The sequence below is a fragment of the Elephas maximus genome, chromosome 7 (genome assembly GCF_024166365.1).
Source record: "Elephas maximus indicus isolate mEleMax1 chromosome 7, mEleMax1 primary haplotype, whole genome shotgun sequence".
Taxonomy (NCBI): Eukaryota; Metazoa; Chordata; class Mammalia; order Proboscidea; family Elephantidae; genus Elephas; species Elephas maximus.
In genome coordinates this window covers 9445618-9471180 of record NC_064825.1, presented here as the reverse complement: position 1 = coordinate 9471180, position 25563 = coordinate 9445618, and the positions used below count along the sequence as shown (strand labels likewise).

General features: G+C 39.8%; 1 long non-coding RNA gene across 1 annotated transcript in view; it reads left to right on the top strand.

Moving 5' to 3' along the window:
- LOC126078688 (uncharacterized) overlaps positions 1 to 25563 on the top strand; it is a 155410-nt gene that overhangs the window by 50802 nt on the left and 79045 nt on the right. The window lies entirely within an intron of this gene.

Below are 25563 nucleotides of genomic sequence, written 5' to 3'. Positions count from 1 at the left end.
GCACTAGGAGTGTGTAAGCAGGAGCTGGCCGATTATTAGTCAGACATAAATGATAACTCCCATGTGGGTGAGAGGATGAACTTGATAAAATTTAAGATTCGTTGCACCTCTAAGATGTTGTGAATCTGCACCTTATCTCCCCTTAATGTCTCTTTCTTAATGGTTTCCTTTCAGCCTATTGTTCCAGGCCCATGAACTTCACTGCAGTTTCCATCTGATGAGAATGTGAATGTGAAAATACTCTGCAAAATATATAGCACCTTATAAAATACAAGTTTATATTGAGAATTTTATATTACCCCATTAATTTTCCTTCATTTTTATGTATCTAGATGCCAATTTCACATGGAAGTTTCTTAGATCAAGACAATACTCGGCAAATGGGTGCTATTCAATCATGACTAAAAGCCATATTTCATACAAATGAGGATGGTGAAGGTTGTTAAAGAGTTGGATTCATTACAAAGCAGTCGTGACACTTTCAGCATTCAGATATTTAGAATTTCTAAGGATGGTTTAGTTGTAATCCACCGTGGAAACTGAGAGATAAATAAGCTGCTATCTCAAGGTCACTTTCAAACCTGGGGCTGGAGAAAATTTAAGTGTATTCTTTAAAATCTCCATGGAACTTTTTCTTATTTTCTGTTGTGTCTGTAAATTGTGTGGCTCCGATATTTCTTAAGCTTTACATTTCAGGACCATTTTTAGAGAATTGGCATCCTGAAACACAGTGAAGGCACTTCATTAGGCTTGAACTGAATTAATGCCTTTGCGCCCTGAGGCAGGCTGGCTGCGCCATCTAATTAGTTATGGAAGAACCAAAACTAATTCAATCTAATCTGACAGACAGATTGCCCTGGTCATCCTGGCTGGGACCACAAGCTCTCGGAGGGTTATAGCATCAGGACAAGCCCAAGAAGGGTACGCCCGTCAAACGTTAATTCCTTCCTCGCTCTTCCCAAAAGCAACATCAAAAACAACAAATTTGACGGGAATGATTGTCACACCCAGATGATTGTCACATTCAAAAAAAAAAAAAGAAAACCGGCGTATTCAAAAGAACCTGCCATTTTTCTCTTGGCATAAGGTATCAACTTGTGCCATTTTTCTCCTGGATTTGAGACTCAAACAGTGGTGAAAAAGATCTATTCCCTCACATGGCTACTGAGACGTAATACTGCATATGGATAGATTTATATAGTAATACAGTATGGCACAGTGTTTCATTTTCTTTTTTAAGCCTATTATATTCAGGACCTAATTTGCCGGAATCACAGTATAGGAGGTAACAAACCAAACCAAACCCACTGCCGTCAAGTCCATTCCAACTAATAGCGACCCTCCAGGACAGAGTAGAGCTGCTCCACAGGGTTTCCAAGGAGCACCTGGTAAATTTGAACTGCTGACCTTTTTGGTGAGCAGATGTAGCTTTTAACCACTATGTCACCAGGGTTGAGGAGGTAACAAGGGTAGATAATATTCCCATTTTATTGATGAGGACACTGAATTTCGAATTATCTAAGTGGCTTCTCAGTGTCACATAGACACTAAATAATAGAGTTAAGACTCCTTTTTCGAGTCATAACTTAGTTTTGTGGCTTTTCTCTTTTCCATTATGGAGGGAATAATTAAGTGCCATGTTTTCTTGAGAACTAAAATTTACGGTTGGATTATGCTGCGTACAGCTACAATAGAGATGCGTTTAACTATCTCTCTCATTGACATTTTTAATTGAGTTTCTGAGACCTTCTTTAAAGCATCGTTCTCTCAGACTAAGAAGATATGTTTTATACATATCCATGTTTATTGAATTCCTACTGTGAATGATGCACTTCACAGTCCTTTACATATGCTACCACTTAATCCTCACTAAAACCCCATAAAATAGTCATTACTGGGTCCATTTTTAAAAAGAGGAAAGGACTAAAAAAAACCCATTGACCTCAAATTGATTCCAATTCATGGAAACCCCATGTGTTACAGAATAGAACCGCCTCACAGGGTTTTCTTGGCTGTAATCTTTACAGAAACAGGTCACCAGGTCTTTTCCCACAGTGCTGTTGGTGGGTTCAAACCCCCAACCTCTAGGTTAGTAATCAAGTGCAAAGTGTTCACACCACACAGGGGCTACCCATTGCTGTCGAGTCAATGCCAACTCATAGCAACCCTATAGGACAGAATAGACTTGTCTCTTAGGATTTCCAAGGCTATAATCTTTACGGAAGCAGACTGCCACCTATTTCTCCCAAGAGTGGCTGGTGGGTTTGAACAGCTGACTTTTAGGTTAGCAGCCAAGCATTCAACCACTGTGCTACCAGGGCTCACCCAGGGACTGTCGTTGTTGTTAGATGCCGTAGAGTTGGTTCCGACTCATAGCGACCCTATGTACCACAGAACAAAACACTGCCCAGCCCTGCGCCATGCTCACCATCGTTCTCATGCTTGAGCCCACTGTTGCAGCCACTGGGTCAGTTCTTCTCTTTGAGGATCTTCCTCTTTTTCACTGACCCTGTACTCTGCCAAGCATGATGTCCTTCTCCAGGAGCTGATCCCTCCTGACAACATGCCCAAAGTATGTAAGATGCAGTCTCGCCATCCTTGCTTCTAAGGAACATTCTGGTTGTACTTTTTCCAAGACAGGTTTGTTTGTTCTTTTGGTAGTCCATGGTATATTCAATATTCTTTCCTAACACCACAATTCAAAGGCATCAATTCTTCAGTCTTCCTCATTCATTGTCCAGCTTTCACATGCATATGACGCAATTGAAAATACCATGGCTTGGGTCAGGTGCACCCTAGTTTTCAAGATGACATCTTTGCTTTTCAACACTTTAAAGAGGTCCTTTGCAGCAGATTTGCCCAATGCAATACGTCTCTTGATTTCTTGACTGCTGCTTCCATGAGTGTTGGCTGTGGCTCCAAGTAAAATGAAATCCTTGACAACTTCAATCTTTTCTCTGTTCATCATGATGTTGCTTACTGGTCCGGTTGTGAGGATTTTTGTTTTCTTTATGTTGAGGTGCAGTCCATACTGAAGGCTGTGGTCTTTGATCTTCATCAGTAAGTGCTTCAAGTCCTCTTCACTTCAGCAAGCAAGGCTGTGTCATCTGCATATCTCAGGTTATTAATGAGTCTTCCGCCAACCCTGTTGCTCCATTCTTCTTCATACAGTCCAGCTTCTCCAATTATTTGCTCAGCATACAGATTGAATAGGTATGGTGAAAGGATACAACCCTGATGCATACCCTTCCTGACTTTAAACCATGCAGTATTCTCTTGTTCTGTCTGTACAACTGCCTCTTGATCTATGTAAAGGTTCCTCATGAGCACAATTAATTGTTCTGAAATTCCCATTCTTTGCAATGTTATCCACAATTTGTTATGATCCACACATTTGAATGCCTTTGCCTAGTCAATAAAACACAGGCACACATCTTTCTGATAGTCTCTGCTTTCAGCCAGGCTCCATCTGACATCATCAGTGACATCCCTGGTTCCACATCCTCGTCTGAACGGGGCCTGAGTTTCTGGCAGTGCCCTGTTGATATACTGCTGCAGCTGCTCTTGAATGATCTTCAGCAAAATTTTGCTTGTGTGTGATATTAATGATATTGTTGGATAATTTCTGCACTCGGTTGGATCGCCTTTCTTGGGAATAGGCATAAATTTGGATCTCTTCCAGTTGGTTGACTAGGAGAGAGTATATAACTCACTATGGGTCTCAGAACTAGATACTGACAAACTTGGTCCCTTCATGACATCCTGTACCTCCATTTAGTACTGGAGTCATTAATTAACCTGGCCAACAACGATTAAATACACATATCTCAGAGTTGAATAGTAACTGAAAAAAAAAATCTAGTTGATGATAATTTTGAGCCAATTAAATTATAGCAACTTAAAATTATTATGCTCACATTCAGCTTAAAATGTGTCTTTTGCTGAATATTATTATTATTAATTTGAAGTAGCTAGTCCAGGTGTGGCAGGTACTGAGTGTCTTTCTGTGTAAGGGTCTGCATGGAGGATGAGAAAAATGCAGGGGAGAGGGGACAGGGAAGAAATCCACAGTGGTTCAGTTTGCACTGTTCTCTTGCTTTGTGCCTGGCACAGAAAGCCCCACGGTAAGGCCTGAAGGAAGAATTTTGGAGAGTAAACCTGTGTGACAATTACCTTGTCCTTTGGGGCCTGCAGAAATCACACATCAAAAACAGCTCAATGGTCTGAATGAGAAACAACCGCCCCAAGCCTCAGTTCCCTAACCTGTAAAACCAACCGAAAAGCTTGTGTTTGTCCAGCCTAATCTGAGTTACGGTGAGCCCATGTGTGTCAGAGTAGAACTGCACGCCATAGGGTTTACTATAGTGGATTTGGGGGAAGTAGATCACCAGGCCTTTCTTCCAAGACACCCCTGGGTGGACTCAAACCTCCAACCTTTCAGTTAGCAGCCAAGTGTGCTACCTGTTAGCACCACCCAGCAACTCCAACATATAAAAAGAGAAAATTATTGTCAACTTGACTTTCTTCTTGAGATTTCTGTGAAAAGCAAATGAAATAATGTCTATAAAAGCACTCATATAGCGATGGTATATCTTAGTTTGCTAAAGCTGCTATAACAAAATATCACAAAGTGGCTGGCTTTAAAGAACAGAAATTCATTTTCTCACAGTTTTGGAGGCTAGAAGTTCAAATAAGGGTCTTGGTCATGTTGATTCCTTCCATGGGCCTCCCGGAACCCTTGGCATGTTTTGCTGCTTATAGATGCATCTGTATTCGTCCCTGCATGGTGGCTTCCCCCGTGTGTGCCTCTGTCTGTTCTGCTCTTTTTATAAAACACTACTCAAAGGAAATCGGGTTCAGGACTCACTCTACTCTTGTGTGACCTCGTGATCATAACAAAAGAAAACTATTTCTAAAAGGGGTCATATTTACAGGTACAGGGTTAGGACTTCAACACAGCTTTGGGGGGGGGACATAATTCAACCCATAATGTGGTATTATAAATAGGAGACATTACATACCAAAGAAGTAAACGCATTTTCTTTTTCATTTTTATTAAGCATTTTTATGGTCTTGACACTGAATCATTTCCTTGCCTGGCCTTACTGGTTTGATAGGATAGTCCCGTTGGTTTTTCGTTTTGTTTTGTTTTACTCTGAAATGAATGATTTGGATATGAATGAGGCAGTGAAAGGGACCAGGATTTGGCGGCCAGTCCTACCAGGTCCACATCTTAATAATAATATGATCCTAAACCCAAAAACCCACTGCTGTTGAGGCGATTCCAACTTATAGCAATCCCATAGGATTTCTAAGGCTGTAAATCTCTACAGAGGCAGGCTGCCACATCTTTCTTCCACGGGGCCACTGGTGGTTTTGAACAACCTTTCAAGTGCTTTAACTACTGTGCCACCACGAGCCCCTAAATACCTCTTTCCTCCTCTGTAAATTGGGAAAATAACACCTGCTTCATAAATGGTTGTAAAAATCAAAAGCAGGTTATATATTTAAAGCACCTAACCAAACGTTGGGCTCTTAGGATTTTTACCAGCTATTAGTTCCTTTCCCATAACTATCCAACAAATCAACTAATGTGACCTGATTCTTAGTTCTGTCTTTTCCAGATGCAGGGAAAGGTGCCCTCTTAAAATAGATCTAAATTTGTTTTCAGTGTTACCGTAAGTAACTAATATGATAAAAATGCAGCATGCTATTTCCAACTCCAGCTTTAATATCCAAAGAGGCCCTGGGTGATTCTGAGACACGCATACCCTCATCTCTGCTTCTAAACCAAGAGCCTGATTATATGTTTATCCATGTTTTTACCAGGCGTTATACGGAAATATTCCATAAAGACTTCAAAGACCTAGATATACTAACTGCAATGAAAATTAATTAAACCATAATCAATACTGTCATAGTGTTCAGTTATACAAGTCATGTGTGTGAATGGTCTGAATCCATGGACAGGTTTCAAAATTGCTTTCTGATCTAGTCCTTCACCATTGAATTGATGTCAATAACATTTTAAATGAAGTTGAACCGTTCATTAAATATATACCAGCAGATAAAGCAAGACTTTTTAAGAAGTGCAATAGCCCTTCAGTGGAGTACTATTGATGCTTTCCAATCAATTTTCCTAATAGTGCATGCCGAAAAAAACTGTATAGTTCTCTATGAGAAGGAAATCAATATATCTTAAAAAATATATATATCTTAAGTAGTTCAATGCAATTAAAAAAAAAACTGCAGGAAATTGCATATTTTTATTGTTGTTGGTCTGTCTTTTCTCCTTCCATCCATCCCATCCCATTCCTCCCTTTCTTTCTTCCTTCATTCCTTCCTTCTTTCTTTCTTTCACTTTGTTTTCTATTATTGGTTCAACGATTTTCATAGCCAATTTAATCATCGTTCTACCTGTGGCCCCTGTGAATTTACTGTAATTCCATTATATCCCACCAGGCGGAGACATAGCTTTAGAAATCAGCAAGTTGACCAAGACTAATTGCAGAGAAGACATATTAACATTTACTTTTTTTTGTGGCTTCTTACATGAAAAGTTGCTGCGTTCAGTTATGGATATTTAAGTCTCCTTGAGTTGAGTCTCCTCGAAAACACACAAAGACAAAATCTGGCAATCCATGCAGACTGAAAAGGCTCAGGCCACGGCAGTTACCACCGCAGTGACGTAATAAACCAAAACCAAACCAAACCAAACCCGTTGCCGCTGAGTCGATTGCGGCTCGTAGCGACCCTATAGGACAGAGTAGAACTGCCCCACAGAGTTTCCAAGGAGCCCTGGCGGATTAGTGACGTAGTACAAGACCTGAATTTTTCATACCTCACGGTCTCTGTGTGTATGGTACATAAACTCATCCTTGCCCTCCAAGACTCAAAAGATTAACTATTGATCGGGTCTTCTCAGAGGAAACATGACGTATAAATAAACCCTTGCCCTTTATCCTTTTTTCTACCTACCCAAATCTTACACTTCAGATCCAAACAAACCTTAACTTCCACAAAATCTTCCCTGATTCCGTTTGCTGTCTATTATGATATTTTATCAAGTATATTGCCTATATTATTGTTGTTGTGTGCCGTTGAGTAGATTCCAACTCGTAGCGACTGTATTTGACAGAGTAGAATGCCCCATACGGTTTCCTAGGCTGTAACCCATAGTAGGTGACATGAAAGAAAAATGAAAAAGTCAAGTCATCTTTGAAGTAAGACAGAGCTCTATTTGAATCCTGATTCTGCCAGTAGCCAGGTGGCTTTGGGCAAATGATTTAGCCCTCTGGAAGCCTCAATTTCTCGTCTTTACAGTGAAAATAATGATACCTACCTCACGAGGTTGTTGTGAAAATTAAATAAGCATTTAGCAGCGCCTAAAAAAAAAAAAACTTAAACACTTCATAAATATAAATTGATATCCTATAATACCAATTTATATTTTATAACACATATTGCACCTTTTCTCTGTATCTGATGTCTTTGCTACAGAGAAAAGGAGAAGTTATTACTAAGTGTATGACTGATACAAAGCAATCTAATATACTAGACAATGGCTTGAAAGATTTAGAACGATGGGCTTGAGCTAACATGCTATAAATATAATCTTGTGATTAGGTTTTTAAAAGGGATTTCATGATTATAGAATGGGGAGGGGAAATCTGGCTTAGTGCTTCTTATGAAATAAAGTGAAATATTTAGCTGGCTATTACTTCAATATGAGTCAACAGTATGACATAGCTGCTTAAGACAGTAAGGGATGTTATCAATGTTTTCTTTCTGTCTATACTTGTCCTTTGGAAACCCTGCCAGCATAGTGGTTAAGAGTTATGCCTGCTAACCAAAAAGGCGAAAAGGTCGGCAGTGGAATCTACCAGGCACTCGTTGGAATCCCTACGGGGCAGTTCTACTCTGTCCTGTAGGGTCGCTATGAGTCGGAATGGACTCAACGGCAACGGGTTTGGTTTTTTTTTCTTCTTTATACCTGTCTTTTATTTAACTTATTTTTGTCATCCAGCTTGTTTAAATCCTTACAAGCTCATTGTTATTGTTGTTGTATGCTGACAAGTCGATTTTGACTCATAGTGACTCCACATGGCAGAGTAGTTTCCTAAACTGTAATCTTTACAATAGCAGATCACCAAGTCTTTTCTCCCGCGGAGTCGCTGGGTAGGTTCGAACTGCCAACGTTTCCGTTAGCAGCTGAGCACTTAATCCTTGTGTCACCAGGGTGATATTTATAATGTCAGAGAACTAGGCATAGCGTATTGTACACTAGTGCAGTAGAGACGGGCTAGCTGTATCCCGAGCCCCATTTTTCTCTCCAAAGTTAGGCAACTTCCCAGCCTCTTTCTGCAGTGAGGTGTGGCCATGCAGTTCTGAGAGCTGAAGCAAAACACACTACTTCAGATGAGGCCCAGTAAAAAATGTGTATATGCTTCATGTTCTTTTTTTTATTTCTCCATCCTGATGCAGATGAGCCCAGTGGCCCTGGAGCTCATGTTTTAAAGATAGCAGAACCGTGAGATGAAATGAACCTGGGTCCCTGCATCCATGCTTGGCAGAGAGGCACCCACCAGTCAGGAAAGTTCGGTGTAAATTTTTGTAAACAAGGAAAAACGTCTATTGTGTTTGAGTCAGCTCTATGTTTCGATTTGTTTGTCGCAACTGCTAGCATATCCTAATTCAACTGGTTTGCTGTATCTGTAGGATTTTTTTGAACTAGTGATTCATATTTTAAGAGGGATATTGGCAAGTTGGAAACCCTGGTGGGGTAGTGGTTAAGTGCTGCAGCTGCTAACCGAGAGGTCGGCAGTTCAAATCCCCCAGGCGCTCCTTGGAAACTCTATGGCGCAGTTCTACTCTGTCCTATAGGGTCGCTATGAGTCGGGGTCGACTTGGCGGCAGTGGGTTTGGGTTTTTATTGGTAAGTTTGACATTTTCAGAGATGATTTAACCCTTTGGTGACCCAATTATTTTCTGCTTTGAATGTTTTTGAATTTGTCTGCATGTGTTCTTTTTAACAGACGCATGCTAAATCACTGTGTCTGAATTTTTGGTAGGTAGTATGGATTATTTTGTTGTTGTTGCCCCTCCCGCAAGTGTTTAGTGGTATACATGAAATACCACTAATTATATCCCAGAGTCCCCACCGGGGTCTTTTGGTACCTATGTGTAACAAATAAAAATTTCCAAAAATTCTATTTTTCCTACCAAAAAATTCAGATACCTCATACTGCTAAACCAAACCAAACCGGTTGCCGTGGAGTCAATTTAAACCCATAGACAACTCATACAATATCCTGTAAAAACAGTAATTTGTGGCACACACCCATTTCTTTGCCTTCAAACAGTCATAAAGGCCCCTGACTTGCAGCAGCACACACTGTCAGTGGTACACCAGCTTTCCAATAAACCCCAGAGGTTAAAAAATACATGGTCACTGTATGTGCTATCAGGCACGACGGGTTACGATATTAAAAACTTAAGAATCATCTGGAGTGCTTTTCAACCTATACAAGTTTTTGAAATAAAACTTCTAGGTGATTCTGATGTCTTACATGTTGTAAGAACCATGATGTGGCAAGAAAGATCACATGAGTTGGGGATGGTTAGCCTGGAAAACAGAAACACGAAGATAGCTTTGTTCAGATATCTGAAGGACAGACAAGAAAAGAGAAATTTCAGTTTAAACTGTGACTCTGGAAGAGAATGACCAGAATCAATGGGTAGGAGTCAGAAGGAAGATTTGGGTTGACTTAAAGGGAAAATGCTGTAGTAATTATACAATGATACCTCTGAGAGCCAGAACTCAACGGGACTGCCTTGATTTCCTGAGTCTCTTTAGTTTTTTGCCTTTGACAGTGTGCAGTGTTACTACTTTTCTGTTGCTCGTTTTAGTGTAAAATATTTGTATTTTCCTTCTTGGACAGGTTTCTGCCTTGCACAGGTTCCGGTTTGCACAGGTTTTACTGTAGTTGTTCAAAAAAGAACCACGTGCTTCTATAATAATGCGTTGCTCACCCTTTCTTCCAATGTCCAAGCAGGTGTGATGTAATATCATTACTAGTGTAATGATCTTCCACAAGCATTATTTCCTCCAAACCTCATATCCACTCTGTGGGACAAGGCAACGTGAGTCTCATGTCCATTTTTTAATAGATAAGGAAACTAACACTCATTGTCGTTAAACTCCCTGCCCATTCTCACAGAGCCAGGAACCAACACAGGCGAAGCTTTAAGTCCCATCTTCACACTCAGTTCTTTCCTCCACCAACCATATCCATTTGGGCGATCCTTCCCAGGTTCTTTAAAAGCAAAGGAGCTCCTCAATGGCAGGGATTCTATCTTATCCTTCTTTTATTTTGTATTATCATGCTGCTGAGCACATAGTCTGTGCTTTCTAGATGCATATTTAACTGAGTTGAATAGATATCATCCTTCTAAAATAAAAGTGTGAAGAAAAAGTGGGCCTTTTCTTGTTGTGTTCACATAAGACCACTGCCATTATCAATAATGTCACATGGCACAGCAGTAGGAAGGAGCATGGCCCATGCATTCCAAATAGAGGGGACACGAATGCTAGAGTCAGCTATTTGAGTCAATAGCAAGTACAGGTATACAGGAATTACATTCAGAAATTACAGCTCAATGTTTTTGTTTCTGTGTGTGTGATAGATAAATACATATGTAGGACATAACATTTGCCATTTCAACATTTTTTACATGTACAATTCAGTGACATTAGTTATGTTCATCATGTTGTACAGCCATCATCACTACCCATTTCCAAACTTTTCCATCGCTTTGAACAGAAACTTAGTGCCCCTGAAACAATGACTTCTTCCCCCGCCCTCGACCTCTAGTAACCTCTAATTAACTTTGAACTCTATGCTCTAGCTATTTCATATAAGTGGGTCAATCAATATTTGTCCTTCTGTGACTGACTTATTTCACTCAACTTAATGTTTTCAAGTTTCATCCAAGCTGTAGCATATATCAGGACTTCATTTCTCTTCATGGCAGAGGAATACTCCATTGTATGTACGTACCACCTTTTATTTATCCATTCATCTGTTGACAGGCATTTAGGCTGTTTCTGTCTTTTGGCTGTTGTAAATAGTGCTGCAGAGAATCTTGGTATACATGTATCTGTTTGTGTTCCTGCTTTTAATACTTTTGGGTATATACCTAGGATTGGAAGTGCTGGATCATATGGTAAGTCTATATTTAACTTTTTGAGGAACTTCCAAACTGTTTTCCACAGCGGCTGTACCATTTTGCATTCCAACCAACAGTAGATGAGGGTTCCAATTTCTCCACATTTTCACTAACGCCTGTTGTTTTCCATTTTCTTATCACAGCCATCTTAGTGGGGGAGAAGTGATAACTGGTCATGCTTTAAGGCACTCCCAGGAAGAAGAGACCTGGCAACCTGCTCCTTTAAAGACTATAGCCCAGGAAACCCTATGAGACAGTTCTACTCTGTCAGGTAGGCTTGCTATCAGTCAGAATTGACTCAACGGCACCCAACAACAACTAATGATGCTGAGCATCTTTTCATGTGCTTATTGGCCATTTGTATTTCTTCTTCGTTTCAGTGTCTACTCCAGTCCTTAACTCTACTCTGTTGTGTAAAGAGCACTGGATCAGGTTCCAGAAGACCTCAGCTCTAGTTCTGGCTCTGCCACATGCATGCCTTGAAACATTGACCAAATCACTTAGCCTCTGCTTCCTTCAATGTCTTTATCCAAGAGCTAGTTAATGATTATCAGTGGCTGATGGCATGACAACAGGAAAAAGCCAGACTTTATATGCTTCCTGAATCTGATCAAGTCTCCATATCAGACCACCAGTTTGCAGAAAATACTAGAGACAGGCACATTTGGAAAGAAATGCTAAAGAATGCAATCAGCAAAATCAGATGGCTGCAAATGCTACAGAATTAACATCTCAGCTTCTTTAACAACAACAAAACCAAAAAAAAAAGGGGGAAAAATAAAAAGAGATTCAAGGATACATATAAATGGCGTTTTTCAATCTTATTCAGATCTGAATTTCAAACTGTAAGAAAAATATTATTTTAAGCAAAAGAGTACATATGGTATGATTCCATTTATATAAAGTTCAAAAATAGGCAAAACTAATCTATGCTGTTAGAAGCCAGGATAATGTTTTATTTCCTGAACTGTGCTCTGGTTGCATTGGGGTGTTCAGACTGAGAAGGTCACGTTAGCTGTACAGTTACGTCTATTTTACCATATATCATTATAATACAATAAAAAGTTTTTAAACAAGATAAGTCTGGGTCTTATATTAATAAAGGCAAATCATGAGCGAATTAAATGGAAAAAAAAATCAATTCCTTCGAGGCTCATCAAGGGAGGCTTCATGGAGTGATGGAATTGTTTAAGAACATACTGAAAAAAAGAAATTTGCTTGGTAAAACTAGATGCAAAAGGCATAGGATTGTTAGTACATGTGACAGCAGATAAATGCCAGAAACTTAGAAAAATGGAGGAAAAGTGGTGCTAGATGGGCATATCAATTGATCAGGGAGGAAATAAAAATGTATTATGGAGGGTATCTACTCAGGAACTAAAGACAAAAAAAACTAAAATGATCTGTAACTATATCTGTGTCTGTGTACATGTTATGCTGTTGTCGTCGTGTACCATCGAGTCAATTCCAACTCAGAGAGACCCTATATGACAGAGTAGAACTGCCCCATAGGGTTTCCTAGGCTATAATCTTTACAGGAGCAGGTTGCTGGTCTTTTCTCCCATGGAGCGGCTTTGGGTTCCAACCAGCATCCTTTCAGTTAATAGCCAAGAGCTTAATCATTGTGCCACTAAGTCATCTTAGACATTATGCTAAATATGCCTATTTTACATGGGCCCATGCCAGCTGTGGACATCACCTCTGTTTTAAAGATAATATGATTTCGCATGGCTATCACAAGGACACAGTGTAGAACGAGGCATTAAAAAACTGTGGTCTTTAAAAAAATTTTTTTTTCTTTTAAAGCTGTGGTCATCTGACTCTGTGTCTGTGTTTGTTTCACAAACTGGGCTAGTCAAGACAAACAGTGTTGTGCCATCCACAAACTGAAAAAGAATATCTGGGAAAGGCCAATAGGAACAGAGGCCCTACAGTCCATCAATTATCCTCTATATTCTCATTGTACATACCGATGGATTATTTTTAGTACTTCTGGCCAGATGGTTTCATTTCAGCTGTCTCCATTATTGAGCTATGAATGGTACTAAAATTTTCCACCCAGAGTACAGGGATTCTCCCTTGCCCAGCAGATCAGCACACAGTTTATGGCAAGTAATAAATAAAAGAATTTCCCTTTGTCATTGTAACTTTCTTTGACGCAATAAACATGATGACTCAGAACTCTGGGCCCACATCATGGAGATGTGGCTGTGATAAAAGAATAATAAACAAGCTCTGAAGATAGGAAAATCTGCAAAAGGGCTGATTCAGACAGAAGTAAGCCATCTGTCACCAAAGACCTCGTTGATCCTAGCTCTGCTGATATCAGATGGGAAGTAAGGGACCAAGGATGTGGAAGTAAAAGGGTCACCAGGCCCAGGGCCAAGTTGAGTAAAATTGTTATAGGGGTGCAGAATTTACAGAGGCCTCTGTAATAGAAGAGAGTCCCTGGGTTGTACGAATGTTAACACACCCAGCTGCCAACTTAAATGTTGGAGGTTTGAGTCCTTCCAGAGGCACCTGGGAAGGAAGAACTGACAGTCTATTTCTGAAAAACCAGCCACTGAAAACGCTGTGGAATGGAGTCTCCAAGAGTTGAAATTGACTCAACAGCACTTTTTTGTGTGTGTGTGTGTGTGTGTGTAATAGAAGTTTTCAGACTAGCCTCAAGAGTTGAAATGGTCAAGTATACACATAAGAAGAAAACATACCTACAGAAATAATTTTTTGTAGTGAACAGTTGTAAAACAAGAAATTGTGAGGTGGTCAGGGAATGTTTTGTCCCTCCAATGCCTATTTTTAAGAAGAGTTCGGGCTCTGGAATCACATTCCCAAACTAAACCCATTTTTGTTGAGTCAGTTCTAACTCATAGTGACTCTATAGGACAGAGCAGAATTACCCCATAGGGTTTCCAAGGTTGTAAATCTTCACGGAAGCTGACTGCCACAACTTTCTCCCATGAAAGAGCTGGTGGGCTTGAACCACCGACCTTTTGGTTAGCAGTCAAGTGCTTTAACCACTGCACTACCAGGGCTCCTTAGAGTCAGATTACTAGCTTCAAACTGGGGGTTCTAAGCTTCACCTTTTAGCAGTACTGTGACCTTTGGCATGTTACATAATTGCTCCAAGGCTCAGTTTCCTCGTCTGTAAAGTGAGTTAAGTATAGTACGTAACTTCTAGGATTGTTGTGAGGGATAATGAAATAATCCATGTAAACTGTCTGGTACAGCGAAAGGGCTCAGAAACTCTTAGTTATCATGTTATCATCATTATTGTGTCATTGTTACTGTTGACAACCAATTTCAAACATCACTGCCTCACACTAACATAAAGATTTTGAGAAAGTCCTAAGGAGCAGAGAAAGCCAGGAGTACACATTTAAGTCAACCAGATGTTTATTAAATGCCTATGATAATTCAATGCTTTTCTAGGTACTTGGAAAAAGAGAACAAACCAAAATCCAAAACCTGCCATATGTTCTGAAGATGTTTACGACTGCACTGGGGGAATGGGTTATACATGTCAAACAGTTCAGTGGTGCTGGGTGTATAACCATACTCAAGCTTTTCACTGGTGCCAAACTTCAGAAAATAGGAAGCTCTTGCATGATATATTGTGATGGTCATGAACACACGCTTTGGTGTCAGCCACACATAGGTTCAAATCCCACTTCCACCCCTACAAGTAACTTCACCTCTCTGAGCCTCAGTTTCTTCATCAATACACAGAGATAATAAAGGTAACTACCTCAGAGGGTTGTTTAGTGGTTTGTTGCTGTTGTGTGCTGCAAAGATATGTATCATTGCCCTCATTTTACAGATGAGAAAACTGAGGCTTCGAGTGGCTAAATAACTTGTGGAATGTCACAAAATTAGTAAGAGGTGGAGCTAGGACTTGAACTCAGTTCTATCTGATTTCAAAATCATTGCCCTTAACCAAAGAAAGGCGCTGTCTAGATGAGGGGAAGTACAGAGTTCCATACTTATTTTTTTGATGGACAGCAAAGATTGGGTCTAAAGTTAACAGCAAATTAAGGGAGATTGAGTACAGGTGGAGTGGAGAGCAGAGAAATGGAAATAAAATGTCAGGTACCTGGAAACAGCTGAGATAGCCTAGAGATAAGAGGGTTTTTTGTTTGTTTCATTTAATTGATTGAGTTTTTTTGTTTTGTTTTGGTTTTTTGTCTTTTAAAAAATAGACTTTCATTATCACATTCCCTTTATTGGCACGAATTTGGACAATAATTTTCCTTGGCTTTTAGACCCTACATATTTTTTAAGAATTGGGTTTTAACTTCTGTGACTAACTCCTGCCAGATAATTGATATCCAGGGGGATCCAGGAAGAGTTCATTTACCTCATCAAAAGGAATGGCTTAATCCTAAATCAAAATTGAACCTGACTCACTACAGAATCAGTAATTGTGATGACCAAGGCCATCATGGTCTTCTTGAAGGCCAAAATTCTTGACATTATCCATTAATACTACACCAGAGTAAAAGTTCTGGGAGGTTACTGAGAACCCTCTGAGAGTATGTTTAAATAAAAGGCTGTACAGGTCTATGAGCTCATCATTATACTATAATATATAAGCCCTTTGAGGGAAGGGACTGGCCTTTGAACAACTTGAATTTTCATTAAATTGAAACACCTAAATATACTTTATTATATAGTATGGCACATCTATTTATTTAAATGAAAGTAATTGTAGGTTTCTACTTTTTGAAGAGCCAAGTTATTAACCACATGTCTGTGTGTCCCTCAATGAACGGTCTTTCTGAACATCCTGGAGAAGGAAGTAGAGTTCAGTCTTTTAATGCATGACCTTGAGAAATAAAGTGGGGCTCCCTCCAGGAGCTTTTGGGCATATGACCTCAGAAGTAGCCAACATTCTTCAAGAGAATCAAAATGGAGTAGTGGATAGGCTGTACTTTTAATTTTTCTCAGCTCTAGTTCTATTCCTCTGCAGTGTCAGCACCAGAAAATTCCCAAACCTCCAGAAGTTCTGCATCTCCCAAAAACCTCCCAAAAAGCTCCTTGAGCAGAAGAATCCTTCCAATCTTGTTAAGAAACAATGATCAAGATGGATATGAGTTGGGGTAGCCTTCTGAGGATGTGTACACTGACTAATTACTTCTAGAAAATCCTAGCAGTTAAGTGGTTAACCAGCCCTTTTCATGCTTGCACATAAAAGTCTGTTCCCTGTAGAGATGACAAATGACCCACATACCAATTACTAGTGTTGATGAAAGTCAAAGCTTCCATTGCCCACTCACGGGTAAGTATTGTGGTTGTCTCCAAGGCAATAAATTTTTTTTTTTTTTTTCTGTTTCTTGGTTGGAGTTCCTGGGTGGCACAAATGGTTAAGCACTTGGCCAGTAACTAAAAGGTTGGCAGTTTGAACCCACCCAGAGCACTTTGGAAGAAAGGCCTGTCAATCTGCTTTTGAAAGGTCACAGCCATGAAAATCCTATGAAACACAGTTCTACTCTGATACCATGAGTTGGAATGCAACATCAACTGTTTTGCTGTTGTTTTGGTTGGTTGGTTTTGGTTTTGTTTTTTTTTGTTATCTCTTCTGACCAGTGTATTAGTGTCTTAGGCTGAGTTCTCTAGAGAAATAAAACCAGTAAAGCATATAAATATATAGAGAGAGAGGTATATATAAAGGAAATGGCTCACACAGTTGTAGAGGCTGGAATGTCCCAAGTCCGTGGGTCAGGATAAAGGCTTCTCCTGATTCACATTGCTGGAGGGGCTGGTGAACCCAAGATCAGCAAGTCAGACAGAAGGGCTCTGGTTTCTAGGCTTTGAAGACTGATGAATTCCAAGATCAGGAGGCAAGATGGGAAGTAAGCTGATAGCTCAAGTCCCAAGAACGAGAGGTTAGATGAACAGAAGCCAGCTGCGGGATCCAGTGAGAGCAAAAGCCCATGAGCCTCACCAGAAAGTCCACCTATATTGGATGCAGGCCTCACCTCCCAAGGAAACTTCCTCTCAACTGATTGGCTACTCACAGCAGATCCCATCACAGAGGTGATCATATTATATCAAATCTCATCATGGAGATGATCACATCATTATACAACTGCCAAACTACATTATAACTGCCAAACCACTGAGAATCATGGACCAGCCAAGTTGACATACAATCTTAACGATTACAACTAGAATAATCTTGGTAAAGTCAGAGTACTTAAAAACTCCTAAAGATTTGAATTGCAGATCCAGAGTTTTCTAATTCCATTTATTGTAATAACCATAGGCTCTCAGGTCAGTAGAATCAAACAAGAGCAATCCAGAGTTTTAGGTTCTGGATCTAGATTTTATTGGGAAGAGATCTACCATCTAATCAGTTCTGCATGATGCTCTCAAGTCAAGGCATCGTAAGTTGATGAATCCCTCTCTCCTATCAGTGTAAAATTATTAGTGTTGTATATTATAAGCTGAGGTTCCATTCTTGGAGCTTTGAACATGCTTCTTTAAATGTGTTTATTCATTACATAAAGCTAAATAATATAAAAGCTATAACACAAATATTTCTTTTAAGCAATTTTTCTGTGTGTGATAAATTGGCTCAGGCATCTTTAAATGTAATTTCAATGATGTTTGGACTAAAGGTGTTTTCTTCTCTGGGTTGGTATCCCCGAGGCAAAATATAAGCATTCTTCAGATCTCCAAGAGTCTTTTAACTATGTTTAAAATCAGATCTTCAATTTTGTAAAGAAAAATCACAATCTGCCAAATCCTGAACCTAATCTGCACTTAAATAACAATCCTGAACAAGAAACCACAGTCTAAAGAACATAAAATGTGTGTGAGCATTGGTCTGGATAGATAGTAAGTCCTTCAGACCCAAATACCAAGACGAGCCATTTAGGTTAGGACCACAAATTTGGGCTTCTATGTTGTTCTGATTAATGCCATCAGAATCCAAAAATATGTATAAACATGAGTGATATAAGGAAATTAAGTAGGAACCAAGCTATCTGTCAGTCCAACAACTCTTATTATTACTATTATTATTATTAGAATGATTTGAGTCTTAGATGCTTTGAAGAAACCCCCTATTTCAAAATTAAACCGTGTTTTGTTTACAATGTGTTCCAAAACTATGCAGAGGAAAAAAATAATTTGATAAAATCAGGAACACCAGTTTGAGAGTTTATTCATTCATTGTGTGCTTACCATGTGCGAACAGCTGCACTACATGCTGGAAATATAAGGTTGTCCCTTCTTTTGAAGCATGCCAGGACTAGACTCGCATATACACAAGCACACACATCCAGCACAGGGTGGTAAATGCTACAACACAGGTATGGATGCACTACTCACTGGGAACACAGAGAAGAAAGAAGAGGAGCATGTAAACCACAGTGAGGTAGGAAGACATTTCAGGGGAAAAGACACTTGTGCTCAGTCTTGACCAAGACTGCCTTTTGTAGAGTCACTAAAGTATAGAAATGAGGGAACTATCCCCTAAGCAGAGGATGGGCAAAACCAGAAAACTTAGTGCGTTGGCCAGTGGGGCTGAGGAGGATCCTTATGTTAGATCTAACACCCTTAAGTTAGGGCTCATGCATAAAGGGGTTAAGTGATTCATTCAAGATTGTATGAGTTTGGAATCTGGAGCATGCAAATGAGGTTAAATAAGAAATATTTTTTTTATCCCCTAAGCAGAGGATGGGCAAAACCAGAAAACTTAGTGCGTTGGCCAGTGGGGCTGAGGAGGATCCTTATGTTAGATCTAACACCCTTAAGTTAGGGCTCATGCATAAAGGGGTTAAGTGATTCATTCAAGATTGTATGAGTTTGGAATCTGGAGCATGCAAATGAGGTTAAATAAGAAATATGAACAAATACATTCAACTGATTTGAGAGTCTTCATGTCAAGGGGAATGTTTTGTAAACAGGTCTATCCCATTAAAGAGGAATAAAAGACAAAAGAAAAGTAAGAATGCACTCTTGCAACTAAAGAGACTGGGAACCCAAAGTACCAAAATGAAGAACTGAGATTTGGCACTGCTTCCTCTATGTCTATGATGAGTTCAAAGTCTCTTCTGTCCTTGAGGAGAAGAGTAAGGTTAATGATTAATAACAGTGTACATTTAGCCAAGAAAGTACATGCAGATCTTTAGATTTTACTCCAAATTGTACAATCTCTTAAACATATTCATGAAAGAGGAGTAATTAGTGTTTACATATTATTTAATTATGTAATTATTTCATCCATAACTTACGTTAGGTTGTTTTTAAAAGTTTATCTTGTACAGAAAAAAAAAGTATAATCAATTGAATAATGCATAGGCCTCCCTCTCTGTTAGCTACCCTTAGGGGAAATTTGTATTATTGACTCATGTAGCCACAATTATTTCCCAGGCAACCACTATTTGAGATGCAGGGATAATACCTAAGATAAAATAGAAGAGCCCGTGAAAGTCTAGACCAAGGGTATGGGAACTTTCACATACATATTTGGATTTACGACTTCTCTTAAAGAAAAAAAAATATTATTTTATTTTTTTCTTAAAGCAGTGAAAGTGCTGATAGGACCAGGTCCACGTTTCCACATAACAATTAGCAAAAGCTGAGGAACAGCAGCTGCCCCTTCTCGATAGTATGAGTATTCTCCAGTTCACTTCGGCTCTCATACATCAAAATTAATATAACTGGCCTGGCCCCATCGACATTTGAGTTTATGATCCCTGGTATAGTCTTATAGGCTCAAAGGTAGAGTTGCAGGAAGCATCACAGATGCTTAATGTTCTTATTCTTTAGAGAAGGATTTATTTTTATTACTCTGGAATAGACTCCATTGTATTTTTGGAATGTTTTAGTCCTTTGAATTTTAACCAGAAATTGGAATGCTGACAGTCCTCATTTTTATTAGTTAGCTACCTTGTTCCATCAATTTTACTTTGGGCATACTGTAGAAAGTGCATTTGAGAACCTTTAGACTCTAAATTCTAATTCCTAATGCCAGATACATAAATTTATATTCCACCTTCTAGCATAATCAAGAGGGAAAGTTAAGACTGGCTTATTGAAGAGGTTGAAGAATAACTTTTTAAAAATAACACAAACATCTGACATGCCTAGTTTATCAGCAAAGCAAGACATCGCATGACATTCAGTAATTAATGGTAGGACCTATACATGATAGGGAAAATTAATGGAGTACATATTTCAAGTAAAATCCATTTACTAGATGAAAAATGTTTTAGTTCTACACCATTATCCTCAAGTAGAGGTAAACCAAAATGTATGAGTTGTTACAGTCAGGAAAGGGAATAAGTTAAGCATGGAGACTGTTATTAGGGCAACACTAGTGACCCCTCCTATGTAAATGAAAGCTCTGAATGCCTTTAAGCTTCAGTAAAAGCGAGACAATTGGGCAATAGAAACCCCTCAGGTATTGGAAGCTTTCAGGATTAAGAACTTCAGACTCTCCATTATTTTTTTTCCCCTACTTCTATTTCAGAAAACAAAACAAAACAAAAATTTGCATATTAAGTAGTTTAGCTTAAAGGTTAGGATACTTGGCTTAGTTTTCCTCATTTGGTGATGTGCCCACCACCCTGAGATGTGCTGTTAATACGTCAAAAACACAACTATATCATCAAATAATTTGTGTATGGAAATACTTAAGACAAACCAAGGAAAACACGCCGGAATACAAGAGGATTTGGAATCCTTGAATATGCTTATATGAAGGCATTGCAAAAAGGTAATGTTCCTCTTTTGAGATAATTCCTGTGGCAGTTTGATGCCTGGCCCAGATGTACCTCCTACATAAGTTTCTCTCTCCATTCACTGTCATCTCCATCAAACAGAGGGGAACTCAGAAGTTCACTCAAGCATTTTAATGACCTCAAGTTGGGTAGCAAGAACCTGGGGTTTTTTCTGAGTCATATGATGGAAATTGCACAAGGTCACAGTCAGAGCTCTACCAAATTATCAGTCTGAGATGACGGCAACACCAAATGAGAGAAATTCTTACTTTTTTCCAAGGAAGTGGCCTTTTATCTTCTCCAGTATAGAAGTTCATTTTGTGACTACAACGTCTATCAATTACAGGAGTCGTTTAAACTCTGAGATGAAGAAAAGAAGGATTGAACCTTGCTAGTAATCTTTTTTAGTAATCCCCAGGCCCAGTGCTTTCATCATACTTCAAAAGTGAACATCTCTCACCAAGTACACCCTTACTTTTATTGGAGGCCCATGATTGATTCTGCCAAGAAGGATAGTGCTGCACATCTCAAAGGGTCACTTTCTCCATCCCACTCCATGGATCGAGGGGCCTAATTTCTCCTTCTTTTCTTTCATCTGGACCTGGGGTATGAACAAGTAGATCAGAAAACTATCAAACCACTCTAAAAGAACACGTTGAAATAGAAATATTCCAAAAGGGAAAGGAGATGCTAACTCAAATACACACTTCCAGAATCACAGGAATGGGACTATTTAGAATGGTAGGCGAATGGTTTCAGCAGTCAGACTGGGACAACAAACAATGTATGTATCCCTCAATAGTTATGGACCTGAGACACTCAGTAATTACTCAGCTACTAATTAAAGAGTAAGTACCTTGGAAAGATTCCGAAAGACCTAAGTTTAAATTCTGGCTTTGCTGCTTATGGCCTTGTGCTTTGAGTTACTTCTCTACAGCTCAACTTTCTCACCTCTACATTCCTGTTAATGAAATCTGCCTTTAAGGATCATTATAAGGATTGAATGAGATAATGTACCTAAAAATGCCAGGCACACATGAGTTGTCTAATAGGTGATAACTATTATCATCATTATTTTTATTATTAATGTGTAAGTGAAACGAGTGATCTATTCAGGGGCATCTTGCTCTTTCTTTGTTTTTCTGTAGCATCGTCCCTATAGTTAAGGTATTCACTTTGGGTTTCTTTTCCCATTTGAAGTCAAGCTCTGCCATATTGTATGACATGGGCAGGAACAAAAGAGGTAAATATAGCACTCAGACCCAGAATGATTGGACAATCTGGAAAGTGCACACGTCCAATTGCGTAAGACAACTACCTGTATCATGGGCCTAACTCTACATGTGGTAAGATGCAGTTTTTCCTCTGAAGGAAATGTCATTTTTCCTGGACACAAAGAGGCAAGCGTTGGGTCAAAGAAAGGGAAGGGCTTTCTCTTCTCTCAGGATCAGAACTCGAGGGTTAGGGGAAAGTCAGGTTCCACGCACCAAAGGAGGCTGCTGGAAACCTCTTAGACATGAGTCCCTTGAATATGTCTTGGGGGAAGTGTGTGTGGATGTGTATATGTGTACATGAACTAATGACCCAGACCTGGGTAGCCACAGCCCTGGGTCACAGAAGCACATTTGTTCAGTGGACAGGACCACCCCAGGCGCTGAACTGCCAGGTATCAGTGGTAGTGTACCACATACTCAGCACCAGGTAACTTCAGCTCTCCTGCCAGCAGACAAGGGCAACACCAGCATGCCAGCCTGCCTGTGCTTCAACAGCAACACCATGTGGCAGTGACAACAGCCCAGTCCTCCCCATGAACTAAGTAGATTTTCTGGTTTTCTTTCCTTGGTATGAATCTTCAGGTTGAGTAAGACCCTGAGATTCTTGTTGTCATGAGATAAAGTACTCCAGGGATAAGAGAAAGATCTTTTCACAATAGATGGGATGGGGACTTGGTCATTTAATTTGAATATGAAAAGAAAATTTGACTGTGTGTAATCCAAACTGGACGTATCAGTTACACAGGTGACCAGTGGAATCACAGTGCTGGAAGACAATACCTGGGATGCATGGTGACAGACAGCAGGCAGTACGTCCTACAGGCATCAAGGGAGTATGGTGAATGATAACAGGAGCACCATGACAGTGGGTAGAACGGAAAGAGGAAACCTAAAAATGGATCATATAAAGGGACTTTGGCAGGTAAACTAGCACTCAGCCTCAGAGAGGGCCAGTAGGAACGGATAGCCCCATTTTGCAAGTTCAAGAACAGACTTGAGTACTGGGTGGGATGGAAGGGTAGTGATGACTGAAAAACAGGTCCAAGTCAATAAGGGCCAAGGGCAGGGTAAGCTATTAAGGCAAAGACCTCAGATATGGAGTCTGAATTAAGAACACACTTATCAGAACAATGCCAGGGCCTGATCCCAGAAAGAAGAATTGAGACATTCATTCATTCATTCTCTCAGCAAATATATATTGAATACTATTATATGTGCTACTAAACATACAGTCAAGGCACTAGAGATATACCAAAACTCAATGCTGTCGCATTGATTATGACTCATAGCAACTCTATAGGAGAGAGTAGGACCTCTCCATAGGGTTTCCAAGGCCATAATCTTTACAGAAGCAGACTGCCACATCTTTCTCCCATAGAGAAGCTGGTAGGTTCAAACTGCCAACCTTTTGGTTAGCAGCCAAGTGCTTAACCACTGCATCACCAGGGATCCTTAATAAGAAGATAGCAGCATATGAAATCAACAAAAATTCCTGATAGAATTTATGTTCTATCAGGGGAACTAGATGATAAATAAGAAAACACGTAGCAGGCGGTGGTTAAGGCAATAGAGAATAATAAATTAGGGAAGAGAGACAGGACATGATGGGGGGAGGGTGTGAAATTTTAAATATGATGGCCAGAGAAGGCATTTTTAGGAAGGTGGCATTTAAGCAAACACACAAACAGGATAAGGAAGTGAGTCATGTGGGTATTTGGAGAAAAAGGGTTCCAGACAGAAGGAACAAAGCAAGCAAAGGCACAGAGGCAAGAGCAAGGCAGGCATGCTTGAGTAACTGTAAAAAGGCCAGTGTTTATGGAGTAGAATAAATGAAAGGGCGAAGACTAGGAGATGATGCCCAAGAGTTGAAGGGTCAGGTTGTGCGGGGCCTTGTAGGCCATAATAAGACCTTGGGCTTTCACTTTGAGTGGAATGGGGGCCATTAGAGGGCTTTGGACAAAGTGGTGCTAAGACAAGACTATAAGGCACAAGGACAGAAATGGGCAGATCAGTTGGGAGGCTGTTGGAATAACCCAGTCAAGAAACAATGGTGGCGAGGACAGCATGCTCATCCTGAATGTGGTAAGAAATGACTGAATTTTGGGTACATGTTGAAGGTAGAGCTCACACAACTTGCAAACCAAGGGATTAGGGAATATGAGAGAAAAAGACACAAGCATGGGCTGAGACACTAACTAGATTCTGAGTAGATCGAGATGGACCAAGAAGCAATATCACATGACTCCAAGTCACTTCAGTTCCTTAAATCATTTCCAAACCCACCAAGACTCCAGTTGCCTGCAAGCAGGTGGTTGAATTTGACAATGCGCTATGAGAATGAAAGGGATGTAAGGGAGAAAGAAAAAGGGAAGTCATCAAAAACCTCAATCTTAGATCCTGTAAGGCCAATGGCTTTTTTTTAAGGCCAATGGAGCTCTGACCCCAAATCACACCTGCTACTTTGGGTGGCATAAACATCCTCTGAGACTAGGAGCACACAGAGAGCCAGGAGGCAGGTTATATCATCCTGCTTCCCCATTTGTCACCAAAGGAATAAATGAATTCTAAATGCATGGCATCAAAACATGCTTCATGAGAGGGCATGAACACGTGACAAGAACAACCCTTCCTTATTTACAATGTCCAATTACCCATAAATCAGTAATCTTAAGCTGTCACCAAACTGATCACTTTCATAACTGATAATGTTTTGCTAGCCCTTCAGACCTGTTTATATAACGGATGAATTCTACTTAACACAGATATTCTTGTAGGGCCCACTCAGAACCTTTGTCTTATACCCCATACATCAATCAAGACATTTTTAGTGTTGTGTATCTTGCAGAGTTTTTTGTTTTTGTTTTTCCCGTTCCATCTCCAGTTACCCTAAAATGAATGGGTTAGTACAACCCGGATGTCTGGTCCAAATTTAGCCTTCTTTCAAGTCCCCATGCCTACTTCTTCTTTCATGCTTTTTAAGGCCCATTACTGTCTTTATCCCCATCTTTCCACTGTTATTTTTATTAATAGTTGGACTCTTCAAAAGAGCCCAGTAGTGTAATTCTTGGTATGGTATCAGTGTTGGTAACAACCCCACCAGTTTTCAGCTCTCCATCCCAAAGATTCTCCATCCATTCCCTAATACACATATAAACACATACACACACACGCCACACACCCTTAAATGCTTTGTGCCTGTTAACTTGTAAAATCAAAGCTCCCACTTAAACCCATTCAGTTTGATGACCACATTATAGCTCAATTCTTTCAGAAGAGTGGTCATCTCTGAGAGATCAGGTTCTCCCTGGTGTGTCTTTGCAGATGCTGAA